Source organism: Dipteris shenzhenensis, chromosome 20 (genome assembly GCF_047967505.1).
Source record: "Dipteris shenzhenensis isolate YYH24624 ecotype China chromosome 20, Dip_SZ_1.0, whole genome shotgun sequence".
In the NCBI taxonomy this organism is placed as follows: domain Eukaryota; kingdom Viridiplantae; phylum Streptophyta; class Polypodiopsida; order Gleicheniales; family Dipteridaceae; genus Dipteris; species Dipteris shenzhenensis.
Genome location: NC_141615.1, coordinates 14,991,342 through 15,017,201, shown reverse-complemented (window position 1 = coordinate 15,017,201; position 25,860 = coordinate 14,991,342). Strand labels below are relative to the sequence as shown.

Sequence of the window (25,860 nt, the reverse complement as noted above, 5' to 3'; positions counted from 1 at the left end):
AGAGGGCATGCATGATGAAAATCTTGTTCTTGTCTTTTTTGCAGTTCATCATGCAGCCATGAAGCTCTTCAAGAGCCTCGCCTAATCTTCAGGATGCCATATTACAGCAGTTATATAACATTTTGGGGCACCCTCCCACTCCTTAGGAGTTATACACATACATGACGGGGATACTAAAAACACCCCCGAGGAGTCGACAGTACATACTCTAAACCACCCCAACCCCACACTAGCTAAGATTACTCTTGTGGAGTTGAGATAGCCCAATAGGCGTGACAGAGCTGCCAGCCTTCTCCCCAATCATCAGGAGTCCCTTATCCCTGATCATTAGCACTCCCTTCTCCCCTACGGTGGTCTGGAGTCGCTTTTCCCCTGTGGTTAGGAGGCCCTTCTACCTCACATAGCTGCCAGCGTACTCCCGTGCGGTGGGGAGTCCCTTCTATAGAGACGAGTGCCCATTGTACTAGCTCGTCATGATAGGGGAGCAGGCATAGTAGTAGGGAGAGCTCTAGGGTATGCATGGCACAATGTTTTGGGGGGGGAGGTAATGGGCGAGGAGGATTCAAATGATGCAGATGTGCCAAAGGGTGTGACAAAATATGAAGAGGGGAGAGGAGAAGAGTGGAGATGAGGAGAGAGGGCACAGCTAGAGAGCACACCACAAATGACTAACTGTACACTAGAATTAGTTGAAAAAAATAGAATATATACAAACCCTTTTAGGGTTAGGGTTAGGGAAGCTAACCCTTTCCTTTATAGCACTCTATAAGGTTAGTGCTATGCACATATGATCACGTGATGGTGCTATGCACACATGATCACATGATGTTGAGCATGAACTCTCAACACCTTCCCTCAAGATCAACATCATGAAGTAGGCCTTCCCTCAAGATGATGATTCTGGGGAATCGAAGAAGGACTGAGCATTACATTCCATCACACCCCTTTAATGGGAATGTCCTTCCTCTGCATCAAACCAAGAGCTAGTCGGTGTTTCTCGAATAGCTCTTTACCGAGTGGTTTGGTAAAGATGTCTGCAACATTTTCTTTGCTATCACAATGCTGCAGTGTGATGTCACCAAGTAACACTCTTTCTCTGATGAAGTGCTCTCTGACATCAATGTGCTTTGTTCTGGAGTGATATACTGGATTTTTGGCCAATGCTTGAGCCGATTGATTATCACAGTATATTGTTGTTGGCTTTGACTCATCAAAGTAATCTGTTTCTGACAATAATCTTCTGAGCCATATAGCCTCACATGCACCTGTAGTGAGTGCTTTATATTCTGCTTCAGTCGAAGACAAAGAAACAGTTGGCTGTTTGTTTGACAACCATGATATAGCACCTTGACTAAGGAAAAATGCATATCCCTGTGTCGATCTCCTGGTCTCATGATCTCCAGCATAGTCACTATCACAGTATCCATGCAACCGTGGATGACTTCCTCTGTATTCTATCCCAAATTGTCTGTACCTCTGATGTATCTCAAGACTCTTTTGGCTGCATTCCAGTGAGACTGTTTTGGATTTGCCATAAACTGTGCTAGTGAGCTTACTGCATAACAAATATCTGGCCGTGTGATTGTCAGATATATAAGAGATCCAATGAGTTGCCTGTAGTATCTGTCATTGACTGTAGGCTTTTCTGAATCTTTAGTAAGTTTCAAACTCTGTTCCATGGGAGTGGCTGCAATCTTGCAAAATCTGCCATATGAAACTTCTTCAGGAGACTGTCAACATACTTGAGCTGACTCATGAATGTGCTATCTGAATCTCTCCAGAACTCAATTCCAAGACAATAGTGCATAAGTCCAAGATCTTTCATGTCGAACTCTGCAGATAAGTCTTGTTTTAGTTGTCTGATGAAGCTATCCTTGCTTCCTGTCACAATCAGATCATCTACGTACAAAAGTGCAATAGTAATATCTTCCCCTTGAACTTTGTAGTAGAGAGTATGATCTGCATTGGACTTCATGTATCCCAGATCAGCAAAATACTTGTCAATTCTGCTGTACCAACTTCTGGGTGCTTGCTTTAAGCCATAGAGACTTTTCTTGAGATGGCAAACCTTGTTCTCTTTTCCTGGTTCAACATAACCGGCTGGTTGTTGCATGTAGACTTCCTCGTCTAGGTAACCATTGAGAAATGCATTCTTGACATCGAACTGATACACATTCCATTTACTGAGTGTCGCTAGTGATATCAAGAACCGTATGGAATCCATCTTTGCTACTGGAGCATAAGTCTCATCATAATCTTGGCCATATTGTTGTGCAAATCCTTTTGCAACTAATCTGGCTTTGTATCTCTGAATACTGCCATCTGGATTGTACTTCACTTTGTATACCCATTTGTTGGCTATGGCCTTCTTTCCTGGTGGAAGGTCACATAATTCCCAAGTGTTATTTTTATACAAAGCATCCATTTCTTCATTCATTGCAGTTTGCCATTCTGGCTTATCTACTGCGTCTTCGAAGTACACTGGCTCTTCTGTAGCCATGATGGTAGTCATAAGAGCATAGTTGGTGGTTTCCACCTGAATTGCTTTGCCTTTTTGAGCATATGTCAATCTGGCTGGTGGTCTGCTTTCCCTAGTAGACCGTCTGAGCTGCTGTGACGCTGATTGGGGTGTTGCTGGCAATTCTTGCTCTTCTTCATCAACCTGTTCTGTAGATGACTGTGAAGTCGATGCTTCTATCTCCTGTGTAGGTGAGGTTTTCCATTCTGATTCCTCATCGAAGATTACATCTCTGGAGATAATGACTTTGCGGTTGATGGGATCATACAATTTGTATGCTTTACTTTCTTCACTGTAGCCAACCATGATGCATTTGCGTGACTTCGCATCCAATTTCCTGCGATGATCATCATGTATGTGGGCATATGCTATGCAACCAAATATGCGGAGATGCCCAATGCGTGGCTTGTGTCCAGTGAATGCTTCATAAGGAGTCATTCCTTGTATCGGTTCGGTAGGAAGCCGATTAAGCAAGTAGTTAGCTGTAGCTATTGCTTCTGCCCAATACTGATTCGGAAGATGCTTTTCACTAAGCATTGCTCTAGCACTGTCTGCTAAAGTCCCATTCTTCCTTTCAGCTATTGCATTTTGCTGAGGAGTATCTGCACATGTGAATTGTCTTCGAATGCCGTGAGTTGTGCAAAAGTTCATGAAGGCTGAAGACATGTATTCACCTCCTCTGTCTGATCTCATGACCTTGATCTTTCTGCCTGTTTGGTTTTCTACCATGGCTTTAAATTCTTGAAATCTTGCAAACACTTCAGATTTTTCTTTCAGAAAGTAGACCCAACAATATCTGCTGTAGTCGTCGATGAAGGTCAAGTAATAAAGTGAACCATTGATGCTGCGGGTCTGGGCATAACCCCATACATCTGTATGAATTAAATCAAGAATACCTCGTGCACGAGAGGTACTTCTGACAAAGTTGGTTCGCTTTTGTTTGCCGAAGCAGCATGCTTCACAAACCTTTCCAAGAAACTGTAGCTTCGGAATCCCAAATGCCATATTTTGATTCCTGAGATCTAACAAGTACTTGAAGTTGACATGACCATATCTCTTGTGCCATTTTGCAGATAGTGGCATCTGTTGCATTTGAGCTGACATGGCATGCTTATCTGGTACTGTAGCTAGCATCCTGTATAAGCGTCCTTCCTTGACACCTTTTGCTACTAGCTGACCTCTTTTGGATTTGTCTCTGATAGTGCATTCATCACCGTCGAAGATGACTTTGTAGTTGTGTTCCGTCATTTGACCTACTGACAAAAGGTTCTTGCTGAGCTTCGGAACATAGAGCACATCTTTGACTAATCCTTTTGTACCAGTGAAATTGTTCATAGGGATAACACCTGTCCCTTGAACCGGATTCGGTGTATTGTCTGCTGTATAGATGACATTCTTTTGACCTTCTAATGGCTTCATTTCTGTGAACCATTCCTGATGATTTGTCATATGAGATGATGCACCGCTGTCGATGTACCAAGGATCCTGTTCCACTTGGTCGACTTGATAGCTGAAATCCTCTTTGGGATTGAAATCAGTGTCTTGGTGCATTATATCAGTCTGATGCAATTCCTCACTTGCAAGAAACATATTGCCATGTTCATTTGCAAAATGACTGTGACTAGAATGTCCACCACGATGATTTCCTCTTCCTCGAGAATTCCCTCGATTACTGCTGGATTGACCGCCTTGGTCATACTGCTTCTTGCGGCAATCTCTTTCATAGTGTCCAAACTTGTGACAATAGTTGCATTGAATGTTTGACACATTGGTGGATGCATTCCCTCGTCCTTGGAATCTTCCTCTGTTGGAATGATTTCCTCTTTGCTGATTTTGATGTTGCTGAGGATGCTGCTGATGCTGATGCTGATTCTGACTTTGATTTTGACCACTTTTCTGATATGATCTACCTCTGTTTCTGCCTTTGCCTCTGCTTCTGTCTGAAGCGGTGAATGCTTGATCATTAGAATGACCTTTACGTGCTTGAATGGCCTGAGTCCTGAGTTCTTCACCAAGTAGAACTGACTGAAGTTCTTCAAGTGTTGGAATTTGCCGTTGGATGGCAATACTCTGGACTAGATTCTCATATCCTTCTCCTAGTCCATTCAGGATTACTTGAACCATTTCTGTGGGATTCATAGTCTCTCTTGCTGCTGCAAGTTGATTGTTGTAGTCTTTGATGCGGAGTACATAAGCATGACCGGTTTCATTGCTATTGCGGAAACTCTGGTTGATCTGGTTTCTCAAGGTGAGAATCCTGGATGTGTTCTTGGACTCGTAGAGAGCTGCGAACATATCCCATGCTTCTTTTGATGTCTTGACTGTGTTGAGCTGTGCTAGCATGACATCTTGCACATTCTGCTTGATCAGGTGATAGGCATACTTGTCTTTCTTATCCCATTCTGCTTGAGCTCGGGCAATGGCAGGATCTGCTACTGGTGCGGAAACTGTTTGTGTAGATGTAGATCCCGATGTAGATCCCGTTGCTGGTGCTGTGACAACAGATGGAGTAGAGCTACTGGTGGCTGGATCTGCCAATGGTCTAGGTATGGATCCATCGACATACTCCCATTTGTCCTGAAGCACAAGAATGGTCTCCATTCGGTATTTCCATGTACCGTAATTGGAGTTGTCTAACTTAGCAGATGCCTCCAGATTGAGGTTGCTAGTCGACATGGTGCAAACAATGTACTCAAAAAGTGTCCTGAAGAAACTCTGTATGAATCAACTGCAAATACACTGAAGATGCCAAGTGAAATCTCTGTACCGTCGGTGAAGATAGAACTGCAGTAAATAAGATCTGACCTGTATTACAAGGCTTGTGGCAATGATGCCGGGAATAGCCAAGAGGCTTTACAAGGCTGAAAAAATGATGTGCACGATGCCGTGAGATAGCCAACTAGGCTTTACAATGGTGGCATGTGTGTGTGAAATCAAGTGCTATCTGCCCACTGAATCAATCTGCAATGCCTCTGAACTCTGAAGTCTGCTCACTGAACTGATGAACGTAAGATTTCAGGTAATGTAATGATGTGAAATCGGATGTGAGCGTATGGACTGACTCCGAGTAGGTACTAGTCGGGAATTTCGGGCATGGCTTAGATTGGCAACTTGGGGAATTCAAAGCGTCCCCTCTATGGCGATCTAGTCTACTCTGATCTAGATCTAAACCAACCGTCGATCGATGAAAGAGCAGCAAATAATTCCTTTTCCTTTGTTCTTTTTAAGTGCTGGGTCAGATGCGTCGATGTAGAGGCAAATGTGCGTGAAGGAAGTGGTTTTGTCGGCGAAGCTCAAATGTGAGTGTAACTTGCGCCGAAATGTGCGCGTGATGTAACGAGCGCGTAGAGCACGAAAAATCGAGCGACTTTCCTTTTTGGAGCACCCTCAAATTCTTCCTGGATCAAGAGATATGACTTGATCTAGGTGGAGGGGCAAAAGGAGTGCAAATGGTGCTCAATGATGATGTGTCACTGTGAGTCACATGCAGTGATGATGTGGCACTGTGCTTAGCAAGAGGTGTGCCAGTGAAGCTCTGTGCTGAGGTGGTAGTGCTGAGGTGTCACTGATGACGTGGCACTGATGACGTGGCACAGATGACGTGGCACAAGTGACGTGGCAGATGACGTGGCACAGATGACGTGGCAGTGATGACGTGTCACTGATGACGTGGCAGGTGACGTGGCAGTCGGTGCTGACGTGGCAGTCGGTGACGTGGCAGCTGACGTGGCAGTCGGTGACGTGGCAGCTGACGTGGCAGTCGGTGACGTGGCAGCTGACGTGGCAGTCGGTGACGTGGCAGTGTGGATAAGGATGCCACGTGGCTGATCCTTGACCACACCTGTGTGTGTGGTGACCCTGGGGATAGGATAAGTTGATCTGCCACGTGTTGCGCTGCAAGCTACCGGAATCTCTTGAAGATTGCTACCGGAATCTGCAATGCTGCCTCTAGATCGACGGAAATGCGAATCTGCTCTCAAAGTGTCGCTCGTAGCTCATCGACGGAAGCTCACGTTGAAGTAGCTGGTGAAGGAGTCGGCTGTTGGAGCTAGCTGCGTACGAGCTTGGTAGCCCGTTTGAAATGTCGTCGTCCGTCCACCAGAATCTCCGGCTCCACTACCGTTCTCTTGACAGACGACTATTGTTGGAGATGCCGATTGGAAGGCTGGTTGCAGAGAGCCTGCGCGCTGGAGGTCGCTTGCATGGATGCTTGGAGCGACGAAGAGCGGTTGGAGGCGCAGAATGGAGGGCGTCGTGAATAGTGGCTGCTTGGAGAGGTGGCGGATCTGGTTGGAACAGTTTCGGGCGGCCGTCGATGGCCCTTAGGAGACGTGGAGCTTTAGATCAAAGACGCAGTTGGAGCCTTCCGTCGCGGAATGTATCGAGGAGGCCTACTAACTGAGTAGGCTTTTGTTGCGGGAACTTCATGCGTTGCGAGTTGCTTGTTGTAAGGAGACCAGCCCGTTGCTTGACTTAGTTGCTGCTACAGTCGTTGTTAGGAGCAGTCGCCTTGCTTGTGGAGAGGTTGCGATACTGGTGGCGTTGCTTTGGCGTAGAACTCGTTAGCCTTTGTATGGGCGTTGGAGCGGAGGTGCAACGATGGAGTCGCCACTGCTGCTGCTCGTTCGTCGGCCGATTGGAGGCACCTTATAGAAGACTATGGGCTGTTGTTCGTTGTTGATGGAGCGCAGGCCAGCGATGGGGCTTGGAGCTTTGCTATCACTGAAGATGGAGGCTGTGGAGAGCCGTTTGGTGCTTGCAGAAGCTTGGTTTAGGATACTAACCTTTCACTCAAAAAACTCTCAACATGGAAAGAAGCTATCTCTTTCTCTCCCCATAGGAGAAGAATCAAATCTCTCTCTTTCCTCTCAAAACCAGTAGAGCTTCGGCTCTTTCTCTCAAACAATAGGATCTCTCTCTCACACACAATGAAATCTCTCAAAGAACTCACTAAGTCTCTCGAAGAAGATCACTCTCTCACAGAAGAAGGAAATTTAGAAACTCAAAGAGAATACCTCTCAAGGACGGAAATTTCTCTCAATGACGGAAATTTCTCTCAACGGAAGTGAAGGGAAAGATCTCACAATCACTCAAGAGAACTCTCAATCTCACAATCTCTCTCACACTCTCAAGAAACTCAATGTCTCAACGGAAGACAAGGGAGCTCTGATACCATGACAAAATATGAAGAGGGGAGAGGAGAAGAGTGGAGATGAGGAGAGAGGGCACAGCTAGAGAGCACACCACAAATGACTAACTGTACACTAGAATTAGTTGAAAAAAATAGAATATATACAAACCCTTTTAGGGTTAGGGTTAGGGAAGCTAACCCTTTCCTTTATAGCACTCTATAAGGTTAGTGCTATGCACATATGATCACGTGATGGTGCTATGCACACATGATCACATGATGTTGAGCATGAACTCTCAACAGGGTGATGGTACGATCTTCTATGACATCACTCAGAGAGGAAGCATCTTGATGGATGCACGGGGGAAGGACATCATGCCCTTCATGTGCTCTGTAGTTGATAACAACGATAGAGATTGCTTTATTTCATACAAAGAGCATCCAAAAAGGTTGGCTGATGAGACTATCAACGCTGTACGCTCTAGCTATCCCAATCCCCCCAATGTTGAGTTCACAGAGAAATGGGCAAAGTCAAAGATTGTTGTTATACTTGCCAATAAAAGATCTTTGCTTAAGACGTAGGCACTAGCTAAGATTGCTAGGCGAGAGGGAGGTCAACCACCAAGGGGCCAACCCCACACCGCTCATAAGCGTGAGTGGGAGAAAGCAATAAAGGCAGCGAAGGTGGGACCCTAGTTTGTAGTACGTGGAGACATGAAGGATCCACATGAAGCAATATGGAAACATGCATTTTGGAGCACGGGGTGTTGACTCATGGGAGGCCTAATTTGTAAGTATCAATCTCAAATTATATTGTGTTTATGTGGTTTATTAGGAGGTTGTTTCTTTGTACTAACCCATCTGCAAATTGTGTTACCTTGTAGCTTGATATCGTGGGCAGGTACCCTACTCCTGTTGAGATAGCCTACCATCGTGGACATTGCAGAGGACATACATGGAGGCACTTTTATGATGAGGGTTTGATTATTGAGGAGCAGTATATCTGGCTATTGGGGCACCCCCCCAAGTATTTAAAAGTACTTAAATAATGTTAATATTATAAATAAATATTTGATTTTTCATACATTGATACATGTTGTCCCTTGTTTACAGGCCCCTAGGGATATTTAGGAGGAAGAAGGCGAGGATACTAAGGAGGAAGAAGGTGATGAAGGTGACAAAGAAGGCGATGAAGAAGGGAGTGAGGACACGGATGACTTAGATTAATCATAGAAGTAGTGCTAGAATTAGTGCTAGCTACTCTTTTTTGTACTTGAAGCCATTGGCTTGGCTTCGTGCCTCTCTTGTATATACACTCCTCTTATTTTTTGTACTTGAAGCCACAAGTGGCTTGGCTTTGTGCCTCTCTTATATATACACTCCTCTTATTTTTTGTACTTGAAGCCACAAGTGGCTTAGCTTCGTGCTATATGTATATACAAGCACTTTTTGGGCTATGAATTAATATACACTCCTTCTATTTTTTTGGCATTCAATTTCCTTGTGCAATGTTCTATCAAAATGAATGCCTTGTGAACTAAGCATTTTGGAGTTGTAATGTTGTATCCAGAATTGTAATCATTGGCTATAGATGTGCATTGAATCGTGCTAATTAAAATGTAGTTGGTTGTAAGAATTGTACTACACACTGTGGAAATGAGATTCTTGCAACCACACAGCATAAACGGCATTCTGCTCAACCACACAAAATTTTGCCTTAAAAAATAAATAAAAATTACAAAGCGTCTATAAGTGCATCTTTTTGTTTTTTTAAATTTCTATAGAGCGTCTAATAGCGCATCTATAGGCACATCTATCTATTACATAGACATGCCTATGGATGCGAGTCTTTAGACATGCTAATAGATGCACAAATAGATGCGCCCATAAGTTTTTTTTAAAGTTAAGGACACGGGTCTGTGTGCATGTCTATGGATGCATCGTGTTGTGTATGAAGCAATGTACATCCTTAATAATATTAATGTCTCTTAAAGAGCTCAAAGTTTATTTCTTGCATGTTGGATGAGAAAACATAGTTGTACCTCAAATTTATGGTTAAGAATCTTGGCCTTTTGATTGGATAAAGGAGCTTTGAGTATTGTAATCTATCGGAAGTCAAGAAAATCAAAGATAGGAATGTGTGTTGCTCTACAAAACACATATAAACTTGGACCTAATCTTCCAAATGACTTGATATGTGGTCATGTTAGAGCCTGGCTATATGGAAATAGATGCACATGTCTCAACGGTGAATGCCTAATTTGTAGGCCACCTAGATCCTTGTTATGTGTTAAATGGGCAACTACGTTTAATAGCCTAAGGTTTGTGTGGGAGTCAGTTCTCTCTCCAATAATGGGAGACTTTAAGTGGTAGTGCATTGAATGCATACATGCTACATGCCCATAGTGTGGTGCAAAGGAGAACCCCTACATCTATCCAAATGAAATGAGAGTAGACAACCTTGTTGCTATAAAATGGAGTCAATTTGACATGGTTAACATTAAAGGATCGAATGAAAAGATATAGCTACTATCGTGTAAGACCACTTGACTAAGCAATCTCTTAATCTCTTGGTTCAATCCATCCCTAAATAGTGGTTCAAAATTTCATGGCTAGCTAGTAAGACAAGCAATCCATGATGTGACTTCTTGAAATCAAAGGTGTAAATATCTCTAGGATAGATTTTGTAGAGAAATACTCATAATTTCAAGAACAAGGTGAGATACAAGGTGCTCACTACATCAAGAAGAAAATGATAAATTTAGTGCTTGATTCCTCTATGACTAATACAAGATTTCGAGGAAGAGTTCAAGAAAGTGCAATGTACACACCATTTCTACATTTCAGGTGATAGGGAACATAACACCATGTTTGTTTAGAAATATATATTTTTTTAAATTGAACAATGAAGATGGTTTAAAAATCAAGATCCCCATGTAAAAGAAATAATAAAACAACATTGGGTGTACTCAAATGGTGCTTCCTCTCAATTTTAATCAGCCTATGGATTACACTTTCTACTCAAATAGTGCTTCCTCTCAATTTAAATCATCATATAGATTCTACTTTCTCTTAAGGTTTGAATCCCACATTGGTCTAAATATGATATGAAATTTATTTGGGTCCAGGCATGGCAAGGAGGAACATGATGTGGCATTTATTTGGGTCTATCCCCATCATGGTGCCTTTACAAAAGATCAATCTAGGTGCTCGCTTATAAGATTGCCTTGTTGCATATCATAGGGTTAATGGAGGAAAAGATTCAAAATGTTACTAGCTTAGTGAATGTCATTTATGGCTTTCTTGTGTTACTAGCTTAGTGCATTTATCAAGCTTATTTTGTTTAGTTAGTTTTTTGAGAGTCATATTTTGTACGAAACAACAAGGTCCATAGGCATGAGCTCATGATTATATTGGAATTCCAAATAACAAACCTTGTAGTAAACTTGATCTATTATCAAAAGAATCTATTGAATACTTTTCATTTGTGGTTTACTTTACTTAATAGAAAGGTAGATCACCATTTATCCCATGCAAAATAGTTTGCTTAGTTTCCTTTCGAATTTGTTTTTTCATTATTTTGCAAGATGTTCGTCAATTGAAAGTTATGTTGGACGGAGGCCTTTTTGAACTCCAAACTATGAGATGATACTAATTCTTCTTTTTTCAAAAGGACATGGCATAGGCAACAATTATGTGTTTTTTCAAAAGAACATGGCACAAATAATATACCATTTTTGTGTTCAAAATCTAATAAAATGAACAAAGTCTTTAGAGATGCTAGCATCTTCCACTACTAATATTGGCATCCAAAATCTAATTTGCCTTATGAAAAGCTAGATAGTACCGTCATGTGGGAGGCATACACCCTACAAAATAGATATGCATCTTTCAACATAACTTCCGTTCCCCTTTGAGAACTATAAAAGACTTCAACAAGGATGATATTTTTGTTATTTCATGAGGTTTTGTGCCTTAATTCTATTAATAAGAGTAAAAGTAGTCAATGAGAGTTGAATTTTCAAGCCAAGCCCTCCTAGTTGGGTCATACTTGTCCTTTAAAACACTTGGATGTCCAAGTGATTTTGTTCTTCTCTAACTTTGAACAAAGAGCCCCTAATTCACCATATCTCATGAGTTTCCACCCTCATGTCATGTGAGTGCAACCATTAGAGAACGGGAAAAGCGTACAAAGTTGGGATGGCTTCTCATGACTTGCCCAATGATTATGGACTCGAAAGCCTTCACCCTTGTATCATTTGTGGGATTGATGGAGAACTTACCCTCATCTTACCTGATTGTTGGCCTGCCACGGGGAGGCTTTAGTGAAGACGGGGGGGGGGGAGAAGCGAAATTGATTTCTTGGCTTTTTTTCCTTCGAATGCCACGTGGTTTTTTTCGATTGGCCTTCCAATGGCATTTGTCCCCCGTAGTCCCAACATCCACGGAAATCACTACACGTGGCTTGTTCGCGTTGCATGCGGTCGTGGAGGTTTGCATGGCACCGGCATGCTCGTATCTACTCCTTTATCTCATCTGTCCACGTTATTTCTACCTCCCTCACTTGACTCCGGCTGGTGGTGTTGTTTCTTGGAGACGCAGCATGCAATGGTAAGTATAGCATGCAGGTCGTACCTAGCTTTTTGAGGCAATGTATAGCAGAAGCTTTCACACGGCAAGCGTGGACGGGGAGATGGATGCAGGTGAATTCAGCAGCGCGGCTGCTCAATGAACAGCGAGCGGAGATTCATATACCTTGACAAGGAATGCGGGTCGCTATGGTGCGAGGGTTCCCTATGAGCACTCGAGAGCAACGCGTGGGTGTATTCTGCTGACTGCACGTTCAGAATATATAGGGAGGACTCTGCTTGGAGGTGTGTTGACAAGAAATGGATTTTTTCGTGGGGGGATTCCAATCACATCGGTACAATCCGCAACCTTCTAAAGTTCATCTTTGGCTATGGCAACATGACAGAGGTTTGTATGTACTCCTTTATCTCATCTGTCCACGTTAGTCTACCTCATCGAGCTTTCCTCATGGATGTAAGTTGGTTCTCAGAAGAGCCTAGAGGTAAGGATGGCATCCTGTCTTTGCAGTTTCCATGGTTGGCGAGGATAGCTCTACCTTTAACGCCTCGCACAAGCATGATGGCTACGACGAGTTGCAAGCGCTTATCTTATCTCACTCTGTTGGAGCGGAAACAGCGTGTAAGGCCTGTGCACAGATGGAGGCCTTGGTAGCGGAGATGAAAGACCGGGTAGGTGAACAAGAATTCCTGATCATGGTAACCATGGAAGAAGCAAAGTTAGAGCAACAGGAAAGGAATGCTCTTGCTGGAAAGTTGGCCATAGCAGATGCTGCCGTAACTCAAAGACATACGAAGCTATAATTCCAGAAGTTTAACAAGACTCGCATTAGCCATACAGACCAGAAAGTGGACAAAGCCGAGCCATGCAAATGGAGCAAGGCATATCAGTAATGGATCTTGATTTCAAGTAAGTATTCATCCTCAAGTTCACATCCTCAAGTTCATCTATGTTGTCGTAAAGTGCATCATACTTTCAGGCACTGTGTTGGGCTCATCAAGTTCATCTGTGTTCTCGTAAAGATATGCTTTCTAAATTCTAAGACGTTGCCAATTGGATTTCATAACCGGTTGCCATTGGCTGCATTTAGATCAGCAAGGCAATTAGACAAACCCAATATCTTACCATTTACCCGTCGTTCTTTTGCAAGCCTGCACCTCGCTCCTTATCCTTCCTACCTCTGGAAGGTCTTTTAGCTCTTTGTGCAGTGGATCTCTTTCCAACTTCAGTCCAAACTGTCCTCCTAAACCACATCTGCTTTCTAAAATCTTTCTTGCCCTTCGTCGGCTTTTCAGTCGTCACTCCGTCTTTAGATTTTGCTACCTCGTACTTCGATGAGTCTCTCAATTCCTTTCAGTATCTTTCATTAACTATACACATCACTCTTGTGAGTGAATTGACGACTAAGGTAAGAGCCATGGAATTCTCGTATACACATCCCTTTTTGCCTGAAAACCACAAGGAATCATGGAAAGAAGAATAACACCAGATCGCCCCATCATAGATGCCAACGTTACGTTTCGCGGGGATGATTCCAAACCAAAAACCTTTGTGTACGTGGACCAAGCCTTTAGGTTGATGAACATGGCGGAATCGAAAAAGCCAATCAAGGATCCTTTACCTTTGCTCCGTGATGGTAACGCGAAATTGGCCGTGCCTCTGCAATCGCTTTCACTTTCTAAGTCTAAGTTCATTACGTAGTTCTATTTCCGCTAAGCAGTTTCTATTACTTTTTTAATACAGAAGAGATCCAACAATCAAAATGCAATAAGGATGAACGTTTCTACACACCAGAGGATGCGCTGCTTGCACGTTCCCAACAGAAGAAGCCACTTCTTGCAGCGCAACAATATCTAGAGGATGGAAAGTCAGCTGGAGATGCTGGTTCGTGCCTATTTTAATCAATCCTCACGTCATTTTTTATTTGGCTTCGCTTCTTATTTGTGCTTGGCTTTGTCGCTAATGAAATGCAACGATTGCAGATCATTTAATGCCTCCCAAAATATCAAATAACCCCACTACAACCTTGCCAGCTGTAATTGAGACTTTTGATCTGATGGGAGGTAGTGACATTTTCTTGTCCTTGCTTGTTAATTTCTTGCATCGTGCTGTGTAGTACGCTCTCTTTACAATCTGTTTTCCTGTCTAGGATTGCCTGCGCTTCTCTCAACTCTACTTTTTTTAAATATTTTTAATAAAGTGCTTTACCTCATTCCCAAAAACAATCCTGCGCACATTAGTTGCCAACTTTTATGTATTCTTTCGAATATTCAATATGCTGTGCCATGGGAAAGTATATATGACAACGCCTTTTTGCTTTGCAACACGTTTGTACTTTTGCATTAGGAAATCTTCAATTCTGAAACAAAACAAAGAAGAATGTAGGATGATTTCATATGTCTATTTCCCAAATACTATGTATGCAAGCAATTTGGTTTTCCTTTTCCATTCTGAAACAGACATTCATAGAATAAACTGATATATCTGTTTCGTTTCATAAACACTACTTACGCAACATTGAACTACAAAAAGGAATTGCTTTTTTGCCAAAGTCTCTTGCATTGTAACTCCAAATCAATGGCGCATTTCATTGGAATATGAACTTTTGGAATAGATTAAACTTACTCCTTCTCATGGCTTATGAGAACAAATCTTTTATATACACTACCTATATACATGAAGTTTAGATATAAGTTTCCTTCACATTTTGCCTAAGTAAATCTCAAGCATCAAAACACAACATGCCGTGACTCCACCTTAGAGAAACACAAAGAATGCTTTCTATGTCTATAGAAGTTCAGATATAAGCTTTCTTAACATTTTCTGTAAGTAAATCTAAAGTATGAAATCACAACATGCCTTAATTCCACCTTAGGTGGTACAAACTTCGTCTTGTTCTTTCAATGTACCCTCCCTCATAATCTCTGGACTATTTGAACATCCTCTGTATGGTGCACCTTTATCGCCCGTGCCGACAAGAAAATAGTCCGCTGATGTATCGCATAATTCCGATGAAGTGCTCAACTATACTCTAATTCCTCTCAGTCACGGGTGGGTGACACTACAAGCTATCTTGTGTCCAAGTTTGAGGACCAATGCTTGCGGGAGCGAGGAGAATTCACACAAAGACCAGTCAAAGAAGGCGCACTTCTCCCATATAGAATAGCACATAATTTTTCCAAAGCTCTATGTTGGAATCACTTTGGAATGCGAAGTGGTAAGACACGAACTCAGACTGTGTGCTTATTGGAAGTATGGGAAGTGCATTAGCATTCGCTAGTGTTATGTGTGCCCAAGCTTCCTTCATTCGACCTACTTCCATTATTCATCCCAGTCCTAATAGGTGTCTCATGTGGTGCACCAAGGCTCGTTCAAGATTTGTATTTAGAAGATGAGCTCCAATATTTGAGCTTGTGAAGGAAGAGCATTGGCAAAATATGGGACATTCAAAGTAAAGGATGTGCCCTACCCTGTGTACATGCGGGTCGACTTCACTGACCGTGAATGCTCAGAAACTATCACTTTGCATGTCCTGCTTGCCTACATCTTAGATTTCAAAGAAGTCTTCGAAGTTGATGAGTTCTTTTGAATAGGGGGACCAACAATAAACAAACGAGCACCTGGCGAAGGTGGGACTTCATCATAATCCATGCCACAGTGAGCATAATCTACCCAAACCTTTTTTTGTAAATATTATAGCTACTGTTGCCTTCACGAGTAGTTTGATCCTTTCCCCTTCTTTGGCAAAAAGCTTTCATTTTTAGCAAATAGGCGATAGACACTTGCTGCACTAGTCGAAGAGTTTGTGGATGAGGGGATTGTTATGTATGTCACTAAGAACATCTCTTACATGCATGCCAAGCATGCACTTGGTGTTTTTGACTTAACGATTCTCAGTGTAGTGCCACAAGGGAGCCTCAGGAAATCATTGCATGATAGCTTCATTCGACAAGCATCTCAACTTGGATATGGCAAGAAGGTATATTTTACTTGTCTTTTTCCCCTTTTCCTTGGCCCGCAAAAAAACAAATCTGACTCTCGCGTAATTGAATGCATCAGGTTGTGGGGGTCTTGTGCTTTGTTAGCCTCAACAACCCAGTAGAGATCCATTGTGCCCACATTGCTACTCATGCAACAGTGTTCATACCATTTCCCAGATCCCTTATCTTAAAGGGTGTGTTGTTCTCAGAGATGCTAGTCATGTTGACATGCAGTTGCGAGGCCCACATATGGATGATGTCCTGGGCCTTACTGCACTTTTCTTGAATTTCATTTGTGCAGTGTTGTTGCCACACGATCTATGCTTTTAGAGAAGAGGCCAACAGGAGAATTCACAAGGAATAGTTCAGGGTTTGTTACAAAAATTCACTCAGAGTGTGTAGGACTGATGCTGTCCTCATTTGAGTTTCTCCAGCAGGCACAGCCTCACCCATGTTTGGGTAATGTACAGAGAGTCATTTTCACAATAGGAAAACCATTGTAAACAAATCTATGGATGCAATCTTCCTTTCGGTTTCACTTTGTTCTTTATATGCCAGCCTACTACTCTTTTCCCTACTTCTAGGCACATCCTCGCCCATGTTTGGGTAATGTACAGAGAGTCATTTTCATAATAGAAAAGCCATCGTGAATAATTTTGTGAATACAATCTTCCTATGTGAATGTTCAATGGCAACAACATTTCTACTGAGCGCTTTTTATTCGTCCTTTTTGGCATCTTTGCAACAAACAACCATTGCCTGCACGGGTGAGAGATCATGTGCCCGGATCTCATCAAACTCCTACTCGCTCTTCTTCAGGTAGAACCACGTCTCATTGTTGACAGTGGGAAATGTTGGAATTAAGACCTGATTAAGGTCATGCATTAGAATAATCAAGCGGTGATGCCAAGAGGACACCGAATACCAACCGTCATACATGACAAACTATGTATCTCGTCGTTCAATCTATCAATACAATAATTATTACGCGCAATCTCTGTGTATCTTGTAAGACATGAAAGGTCTCTAAACTTCCACATGGTATCAGGCTGGGGATGGCCCAAACCAGCCACACTCCGTGCGAAGAAGGGCCTACAAATCCTCCTCCAAACTCAAGGAGATGCTGCAGATCCCATCCTCCTGCAAAGGGGCTCCCTCCAGCCTAGAATCGGAGAAGGCAATGATCTCCTGCCAGGAATTGGAGACTTGCAAGCCCCAAAAGGTGGGCAAAATACACCTGCAGAACCCGTCGGCCTGCAGAAAGGACATAAGCAGAAGACATTTCTGCTGCCTGAAACAACAGAGCACAAAAAGGGCTTGATCAACCCTCCAAACCACAACGATCTGATAGAAGGACCGGTAGAAGGAGCACTAATAGGCACGCTAGATCGCCAGCCCACATTCAACGGTGAAGGAATCCCATAACAACAACCCTGAACTGAATGGCAAAAATGGAAAATTGGATTTCATGCCATGGACATAAATGGAAGAGTCGATGGGGAGGTAAAGAAAAAGAATTCATTATTTCTTTGCTTAACCACTGGCGCTCCTTTTCATCCAGGTGAGAAGGGAAATCTCGAAGCAAAAAACGTCGTTCCATATCAATACAGTTGCAATCGAGGAAACTTTGAAGAAAGCATCAACCGTGCATGTGGAGATCACAAGGTAGCTATAATCAACAACGATCAAGTCAACAATGATCAGGAAGATAGACATCCGCCAAAGACAGGCAACGATGAAGAGAACGAACCTGCAAAAATTTCCCTGGGCACTATATTAGTCGGCTCCCAACAGCACATGATTCTTTCAAGTTTAAGGCACCAATTTAGTGCAATTTCATTCGCTGATGGTGGTAATTCGAAGCATTCCTGGCCAAAAGCTTTGCATGCCTACATTAGGGAACTTGAAAATATATACATAGTTCATGAAGATGCTCAATTCATCCATGCAAAGCCACGGGTGAATTCCAAATTGAAGAAAAAGACGTCTCTTCGTCTGTGCATAACAATCTTGACACCATTTCATCCCGGGGAGATCGTTGATCTTGATCTTGCTCATGGAAATCATGTAAAGGATGAGGATCAACATAATATGTCAATCAATCACGCAGGCAGCGATGCAGCTCACAAAGAGCTAGATGGTGATAATCAACGCACTAAGGAACGAGACGAGGATTCAAATGTGGATCAAGAAGGAGACATCAGTGATGAGCATGCCGAATCAAAAGAAAAAGCAAATGGACAGATTGCTGCAGAAGTCAACAACAAAATACACGTAGTTGCAGAAAATTTTGAAGCAGCTCCAAATCTTCATGCCTATGTAGCATTTTTTCAGTTCTCTCACTTGCAGGGGAGATTCAGTGGACAAGCTCGAGAAGTGAAGATATCAGACATGGACGATCCACGAGTGCCTACAAGGAAGCTGAGAACCAAGCTAATCATGTTGCTCGTTATTCAAGCAACACTTGATCCTGGTTAATTGCATAGCATATTGTATAAACATATAGCATATAGAATAGACTGCGAAGCACCACAAATGGGGGTGCATCTCAATTGAATAAAATTCCGCTCTATTACTCTTAAAGACCTTATCAGTCTTAAGGGGGAGTGTTGGAATTAAGACCTGATTAAGGTCATGCATTAGAATAATCAAGCGGTGATGCCAAGAGGCACACCGAATACCAACCGTCATACATGACAAACTATGTATCTCCTCATTCAATCTATCAATACAATAATTATTACGCGCAATCTCTGTATATCTTGTAAGACATGAAAGGTCTCTAAACTTCCACAGGAAATGCCTCGGCTGTTGCAACAAATACTTGCATTTGCGCTCTCTGCAGATCACAATTTCTCAGTTTCAACTTCATGTGCCCAGATTTTGTCAAACTCCTACTCGCACTTCTTCAAGTTGGATCTCATCAGACTCCTACTCGCTCTTCTTCAGGTAGAACCACAACTCATTGTTGACAGCACTGCGACAAATACTTGCATTTGCGCTCTCTTCAGATCACAATTTCTCAGTTTTAACTCCATGTGCCCAGATTTTATCAAACTCCTACTCGTACTTCTTCAAGTTGAATCATGTATCATCGTTGATAGTGAGAAACGTCTTGCCTGTTCCAACAAACACTTGCAAGTGTGCTCTCTTCAGATTACAAGTCCTCAGTTTCAAGCACTTGCTATAGATCCTTTTTTGCTTCTTCGCAACAAATAACCATTGCCTGCGCGGGCGGGAGATCATGTGCCTGGATTTTGTCAAACTCCTACTCGCTCTTCTTCAAGTTGAATCACATTTCATTGTTGGTAGCGACAAACGTTGCATCCGTTGCAACAAATAATTTTAAGTGCGCTCTCTTCAGATTACAATTTCTCTTTTTCAAACTTTTCACCACCTTCAAGGAGCGAGCGAACAAGGAACTCTCGTAGTTTGTTCAAGGGTTCAGTTGAATCACTTTTCATTGTTGATAGCAACAAACGTTGCATCCATTGCAACTAATACTTTTAAGTGCGCTCTCTTCAAATTACAATTTCTCTTTTTCAAACTTCTCACCACCTTCAAGGAGCGAGCGAAGAAGGCATTCTCGCTGTTTGTTCAGAGAGTTCAATTTCCCCTTACGTTCCAAAATGAGTCAATCAATCAATTTGAACCCTTACAGTACGAGTCAATCAATCAATCAATTTGGGTCCTTACAATGTATCATGGAATGAAACATTTAACAAGACAAATCCAAATAACGCCGACATGATTCTGGCCTTAACTACCCTTTGTCCTGCATATAGCTACCAGGTGCTCAATGATGTAATGCAAGCAAATCGCGACAACCCCACAACCCCTCAAACTGCGATGCATTCGCAACATGAAGAAGGCCAAACAATGGAGAGGGGGATTGTACCAGACTTTGTTTTGCATTCGGAGCACGAAAATGTCACACCAAACGAACAACTAGTGTACCCGTGCCTTCAAAACTGATTGCCATATCCGGCGTGACTCTCTCTGTCCTTGTATATGATGACCATTGTTTGATCCAAACATGGGGAGATGACACCCCATTGGAAGAACACAAGAAGATTATTTTGGTGGATCGAACAAAAAACCCCGCAACAATATGGCCACTCCTCACCAAGAAAAAGAAATGGGCGCCCGAAGACGAGGCGACTTTGGTGACAATCTTATCATAGAACCCAAACTTGGCAGCAACCGCAGTGGTGAAGATTTACGAAAGCACACAAGAGGACATCAAGCACAGTACGTTAGCAATTTGCAACAAGATTTACAAAATCAAAACATTGATTTATCGCCAGGCAATTGCAGAAGCTACCAGCCAGGCCACGAATCAAGGACCTTAGCAAACTCCTGCTGGAAGCAATGCACTAGACGTACCGTGTACCGAAGCCAGAGGCAGTGCGACCAGCTACCTAAAGCGAAAACATCAAAGACGTAAACCACTAAAAACATATCAAAACAAAATCTGACACACCAACATACGCTTGCATGTTGTGCGGTTGCCTAACATTCAAATCAAAGTTGGAAAAAAGTAACTTTGACGAACAAACCGCTGATGCCGATGTGGATGAAGACATGGTGATGGCTACCACCTGGTTTTGTTCGCTTTGCTACTCCCAGCTCCATGCGAACAAAAAACCGAGGTTCTCAAAAACAAACATGCATATGTCCACAGCACAAGAGCACACATCTGCCCTCAACAAGATCGACGAGGAACGCCTAATCTCTATTAGAATTCCATTCGCCCAAATCAGGCAACTGACCTACGAGGCGCAACTAGGCCTCCACGGTAGTGTTGTTAACATTTTTGCAGACTTGGACCGGGCATAGCGTGTACTACCCAGATTCATTAATGACAGCGCTATTGTCATGGTAGCTATAAAAAGACGTATGCAATACAATCACAACTACATAATGGTTTGGCACGACTGACATTAACAATGTGTGCCCTTATGGAAATGCTAGAAACACTGCTTGGGTCCAACACATTCATGGGATTCTTGGAGATGAAAATGGCATGTAGCATTCAAACACACCATTAGACCAAAATGACAGAACAGATGCTCTTAACACAGACACATTGGTCCATGGCCTCTGTACAAGCCAACAAGTTGTTGACTTTAAAAGGAATCTAATAGCCATAGCATCGTCTGAAGGTTTCTCACCACTTGGGCTCTTCAAAGACGAGAACATTGCGAGGAATTGGCATTTCCAACTTTGTTGTTTGGTCATAGCCGTGCATACAAGCCTCCAACCCGAACTAGCTACCGAGAGATAGCGAAATGGGAATTACGAAATGAAGACCGACGATTTGCGTTGTCCATAGAGAATCTGTTCTTCAAAACGATGAAAATATTGGTCCAACAAGTACTATCTTCGACTTGGGTTCGCATGAGAAAAGGCCAGCTGCAAGGGATAACTCTCGCAGCAAAGACAGTAGCTTCACACACCAACATCGAACGACTTTTGCAATCAAAAATGGGATTTCGAGATTTTGTCTGCCTCTAGACATCCGCAGATTACAAACAGTATCTAAAGCGAAATGTGTTTGCAATGCTGCAACAACTAGGGGCACCAACATTCTTCATCACATTGTTTGCAGTAGAGAGAAGGTGGGACCCATTGACCACCACACTTTGTAAATTAAGAGGAACTGAAGACAGCCAAAACACTGCACCTAGCCAAAAAGACCTATAGGGGCTCCTCAGGTCAGACCCTCTGACAACAGCGCAATATTATGTGCACAGGTTCAAAGCCCTGAAGACAATGTTATGGCAGGATGACAGTGTCTTGGGTAAGGACGTGGAAGACATTTTCTTTGCCATTGAATTACAGAACAGAGGCAACCAGCATGACCATGGCTTGATTTGGATAAAAGACGCACCAATAATGATGTCTTTTGGATATCTTTTCATAAAATCCTCAATTGTGATATGCTTGAACACAAAGTGAGCTCATACTCCTCCTCAGTCAAGTACACGATGCGAAAAAATTCTTCAAATGTGCATGCATCTAGCTCTTCTTGTTGAATCATTTTTTTAATTGTTTTGTAGTTTTCTTGGTGGATCGTCATGTCGGCCCCATCTGGTATCAGTGATAATATTTTTGTTTTTCTCATAGGTGGCTTAGGGAATCCAAAGTGACACTAGTTGTTCTTTTTTTGGCATGTCTTCCTATGTTTGTGTGTTTGCAAATCCTGGTTGCTGGCCTTGATTCATGTACTATCAGTTGTGATGTAGTCGTCTATGAATTTTAAGATGGTCTCATTATTGCAACATAAACAACTTCAATGCTTGGCTTACAGATTTGTGGGGAGCCAACACAGACATCCAATTCATTTTGAATCCCCACGAGGCGACCTCGTACTGCACATCGTACATAACTAAAATCAATAAAGAGACCAACAATGCCGTTAAGGATGCCATCGTGCAAAGCTTCCAAGAGAACGCAAAAGCAGATGAATGTGTCAGGAAAGTAGGCAATGCAATACTCACAATAGCAACACATTAGTGCACAACAAGATGTGTACATGTGCCTATCATTGCCCCTCACAAGCGCAACAAGAGAGTTTGTCTACATCAACACAAGCATGCCAGAGCAAAGAACGTTATATTACTAAAACGCAAAGCACAGCTAGAGGCCCTCCACCCAAAAAGCACTGAAATATTTTTTGATGACATCATAACAAAGTACGCCTCACTAGAACAATGCTTGCAAAATCATTGTTTGGCATTATACCCATCCAAATACACAATTAGGTCAGGTCAGAAAAAAAAAAAAGCGAGAGAGTAATACATTTCAATATATACCCATCCAAATACACAATTAGGTCAGGTCAGAAAAAAAAAAAGTGAGAGAGTAATACATTTCAATAACTACAACAAGCAAAATGACCCAGACAATCACTACAGAGAGATTTGTTTGTTATACTTGCCATTCAATTCTAAAGAGCATGTTCTCACCGAGCAATTTGATAATTGGAGAAGTTCTTGAAGTTCTTCCCTATTCTGCTTCTTGAAGAACTTCCAATCAGCTTTGTCTACCCAGCTGGGTTTAGCCATTCCCTTTGCGATGGAAGTATGCAAGGTTGATCTACGATGCTTCAAAACCAAACCCATGCGCTCTCGCATGTAATTCTCATTGAACTCCCAATTTGGTGGGTTAAGGTATTTTTCTTTTAATTCATCGATGACCGCCTGCTTCTTTTGGTCATCTTAATACCGCCAATCAGTAGCAATGCCGCTCTTGAAGTGGTGGCTCATCAAACCACCTCATGGTGGCCATCACTACTTTGCCCTTTCTATCTTCTATTATCTCTCCGGCAGCCGTGATTTGATAGGAGAGGTCCTCGATTGGGTAAGGAGGACTCATGGTAGTGGTAGAGTCAGAGCCAGTGGAAGCTGTGCAAGCGCTTTTGGAGTGAGGAGTAGCAGTGGGAGTAGGAGAGGGCAAATTACCTGACTGATACTGTGTCTCGAGACCAAGTGGAGACCTATAGGGATGTGAGTGTGCTGACTCGTCTACATCTCTCGAGTTAGCACAACATAAGCGGCTCCTTCTACTCTTCCTTCCCTTACAATAAGCACGTGCAGGTGATGACCCCTTAGTCGAAGGGGCACGAGGGGATGACTGGGCAGTAGGTCCAGCCATCGATGTAGGAGAGGGAATTGCTGAGGTCCTCTGAGATAGCAGAGAGAAGAATCTCACTGCCTCCTGATCGGTCATCTGTGCTACAAACTCGTTGGGACTCTTGACAAAGCCATGGGCTGCTAGCAAAGGAGTTCTCTGAGGGGTAGTTGCAGTGCTACATCCGAGAGGAGTCGGGCCAGTGGTAGCGGGCCAGGGGTAGTCGTAGGGGTAGGCCCCTGAGGTGTCGCCTAAGAGAAATCAAAGTCCTCTGGAGCATAGAGATCGTGATGTCTCCTCTTGCGAGGCTCTCCATACTTGTCGGATGTGCGACGTGATCCCATGTCTAATGTAGACACAAACACAAAAACAAAAACCAAAAAACAAATATAAGCATAGGCATAGGCATATGCTTATGAAAAGAAGACAAAAAGAGAGGAAGAGAGATGAGAAAGAACATAGAAAAAAGAAGAGAAAGGAGAAGGAGAAGAAGAAGGAGAAGGACATGCATAGGCATTTGCTTATGAAAAGAAGAGAAAAAGAAGAGAAAGAAAGGAGAAGGATATGCATAGGCATAAGCATAGGCATAGGCATATGCTTATGAAAAGAAGAGAAAGAGTGAGGAAAAAAGAAGAGAAGGGAAGGAGAAGGAGAGAGGAAAAGAGGAGGATACATATGCTCATGCATAAGCATAAGCATAAGAGAAAGAAGAGGGAAAAAGAGCATAAGCATAAGAGAAAGAAGAGAGAAAGGATATGCTTATTCTTATGCATGAGCATATGAGCATAAAAGAAAAAGAGAGAAAGATTAAGCATAGGCAAATACATATGCTTATGAAAAGAGATTGAAAGAGGGGGAAGAGGGGGAGAAAGAGAGAGGAAAAGAGGAAAATGAGACATGCTCATGAGAGAAGTAAAGGAGGAAGAGGGGAAAAAGAGATTGAAAGAAGGAAAGGAGAAGGAGGAGAAGGCAAATACATAAACATAAGAGAGGGGAAAGAGAGGAGGAAAGACAGAGGAAAAGAGACAGGCAAATACATATGGTTATGAAAAGACATTGAGAGAGGGGAAAGAGAGGAGGAAAGAGAGAGGAAAAGAGATTGAAAGAGGAGATGAAAGAGGGAAAAAAGGAGAGGGAAAAAAGAAGAGAAGGAAAGAAGAAGGAGAAGGAGAAGGAGAAGGAGAGAGGAAAAGAGGATAAGGAGACATATGCTCATGCATAAGCATAAGCATAAGAGAAGGAAGAGGGAAAAAGAGCATAAGCATAAGAGAAAGGGAAGGAAAGGATATGCCTATTCTTATGCATAAGCATAAGAGAAAGAAGAGAGAAGAAGAAGGAGAAGGAGAAGGACATGCATAGGCACATGCTTATGAAAAGAAGAGAAAAGGAGAGGAAAAGAGAGAGGGGAAAGAGAGGAGGAAAGAGAGAGAAAAAGAGATTGAAAGAGGGGATGAAAGAGGGAAAAAAGAAGAGGGGAAAAGAGCATAAACATAAGAGAAGGAAGAGGGGGGCAGGCCATTGAAAGAGTGAAAGAAGAAGAGAAGGAAAGGAGGAAGAGGGGAAAAAGAGATTGAAAGAAGGGATAAAGACGAGGGAAAAGGAAGAGAAGGAAGAGAGGAAGAGAGGGAAAGAAGAGGGACTAGGGGAAGAGGGGAAAAAGAGAGGGAAAGAAGAGGGAATATGGGAAGAGAGGTTTCCTATGCCCATCACTACAGCTAGCGCTTTAAGCGCTAGCTGCAGACCAATGCAAATTAAAAAAATAACAAAAGGAAAAAAGAGGAAGCACTTTCTTACCTGGAATAGTCCTGCTTGGTGTTTTGTGGAGTGGCCCTACAAAAGAGAGGAAACATACCATTTTTCAAATAACTAGTTAGAGGAAAGAGGAGTTTAAAGAAGCAACTTCTCAAAAGGATTAGATTGAGGAGACGAGCATAAGCATAAGAGAACATGGAGAAAGCATAAACCTACAAATAAGGAGAAGAAGGAGGAAGAGAAATACCAAAAAGACT

General features: G+C 42.6%; 1 long non-coding RNA gene across 2 annotated transcripts; it reads left to right on the top strand.

The window, feature by feature from the left end:
- The first annotated feature begins 13,817 nt into the window (after positions 1 to 13,817).
- LOC147889334 (uncharacterized) lies at positions 13,818 to 14,249 on the top strand. Of its 2 annotated transcripts, none has more exons than XR_015542835.1 (2): positions 13,818 to 13,872; positions 13,983 to 14,249. It is a non-coding gene; the product is annotated as an uncharacterized LOC147889334 (long non-coding RNA). The 2 variants fall into 2 exon arrangements; XR_015542834.1 differs by having other exon boundaries at positions 13,980 to 14,249.
- The last annotated feature ends 11,611 nt before the right edge of the window (positions 14,250 to 25,860 follow it).